The following is a 2284-nucleotide window of genomic DNA, read 5'->3' on the forward strand; positions in this document are numbered from 1 at the left end:
CGCACCGAATTTTAAGCAAATCGGACCGTAAATTCGATTTTTTCGAATAGATCGGTCCCTGGACCACTTCCCGGAAAAAATGGGTCATATATGCTAATATATGCTAAAAAGCTACTTACGTACTAAATTTGAAGCAAATCGGACTATAATAAGATTTTTTCGAATAGACCGGTTCCTGATCCACCTACCCGAAAAAAGTAAAATTTTTTTAGCCTAAAACATGGTGGTTACCGAAAGCTATTTGTATACAAAATTTCATGAAAATCTGATCAGCCGTTCGCGAGATTACCTGTTACAAAAAAAAGGGACTTCTCTTTATATAATTAGTATAGATACGTTCGTTAAAAACTTCTACTTATTTATACTTTCTTCCTTCTCTACTTCATACAAACTTCGACTAAATTTGTTTTACATTACAAGTTGGCAATTTGGATTTCTTATACAAATGGTTTTGTCTTTTTCTACCTTACACCTTTTCTACCGGAGCACGGGAACTTATAAAAGTTTAGATATATGCGTGTTTCGAGAACAAATTAAATTAATTAAAAACGAATTGAACGACCCGGTATTTGCAAGCCTCTTTAAAATAGCTCAAGGCATATTATCTATTCCACATTCCCCCGCAAATGTTGAACGTGTTTTTTCTGTTCAGAATCTGATAAAACTAAACGTAGTAATAGACTAAATAAATAAATAAATAAATAAATAAAAAACAAGTAAAAAACCTCAGTTCTTTAATAAAACTAAAAGATTATATTATATCTTCTCAAAGTTTTTGTCATAATATAAAAATAAATATTTCCTTTTTATACTTTTGTTATTCGCAATACAAATTGAAAGCACGTGTGTGCATAAACATACATATATCATAGATACATATGTATGTACGTACAATCAGCATATATTAGGCGTGTTTTCTTTAACCTTCACAAGCTAATAGCTATTGCAAATAAAAAAAATTCAAGTACAGTCGTTTTGTTAACGCATTAGATTTCCTTAAAACCGTGTCATATGATGGGCTATTGGTACAAAATGAAAAAATTAGGATCCCATTTTTTTGTAGTCACACGACTGGTAAAATACAGCCAACTTCTATTGAGAAATTTGGACAAATTGTTGGTCGTAGTTGGACTAACGAAAAATTGTTGTGCATTCACACGATTGGGATACGATTTGCACCAAATTTTGGGCAAACGCCCAATCGTGTGACACCAAAGAACGTAGATAACAAGTAGGGTTGCCAGATTTATTATGCGCGAAATCAGTACGTTTGACTTTTTCATCCTAAAAAAATCAGTACTTTTCAGTACATTTTTATTCAAAGCCAAATTATGAATGTAAGTAACAGATAATACTTTAAATCGCCCGAGAACTAGTTTTAAACAATATTTCCGTATATGAATAAAATATAGTTCATAAAAAATAAAAGTGTTATTCTTTTTAACATGAGTGTACAGAAGCCAATAAATTATTTTATATTTATGACATTTTTGAATAGCAATAATGAGATCATTTAAATCTTCAGTGTTTAAATAGTCAAAGAATTCTATACATTTAATTTCAAAATTAATCTTAATTTGAAGCTCACTTTAAAAAATTTTAATTAAAAGCTGATTTCTCTCTTTGCGTCAGGAAATGACTATATACTTAAGATCCTCTCAATTGCTTCGTTTGAGTGTGGTATTGAAAAAAAAACTAAATTACATATTTTTTCAAACTGTGGAAAAGTACCTCTATATAAGGACTTCATCTATATTTCCTCATGGCTTAAATTAATTTTTTCAACTACGCAAAAACTTTGAAAGACTAAGAAATCGCTGAAGAGAGTATCTAACTCTATGTCTCGTATGCAAAACTATTTTGAAATGTCAGTAAATTGTGAAAAAATAATTGTAAGTTATAGGCAAATTTGTTGTTATTAAACTGAAAGTTATTTTCGAGATATGTATCTAACAACACACAACAAAAAAAACGTCAGCCTCCTTTTTGAATAATTTAAGCTCCATCATATTATCGCAACTGTTACATAACGACCCGGCGATATGCCCGTAAATCGATTAATCTTTTTGTTGTATTAATTTCTTGGGCATATCAAACATTATCTGAAACATGTCAACTAAAATTAAATTATTTTCTTTTATATTTTACAGTACAGTTTAAGGAAGTTCCAATTTTATTTAAAAACCTTAAGAAAATCCTGAAGCATTTTGTTTAAATTGAAAATTCAGTACAAATCAGTACAAATTTTGAAAAATCAGGACATTAGCGTATGCATTGGAGAAAT

The sequence above is a fragment of the Rhagoletis zephyria genome, unplaced genomic scaffold (genome assembly GCF_001687245.7).
Source record: "Rhagoletis zephyria isolate East Lansing unplaced genomic scaffold, Rhagoletis_zephyria_1.1 Rzeph_scaffold_01997, whole genome shotgun sequence".
NCBI classification, from domain to species: domain Eukaryota; kingdom Metazoa; phylum Arthropoda; class Insecta; order Diptera; family Tephritidae; genus Rhagoletis; species Rhagoletis zephyria.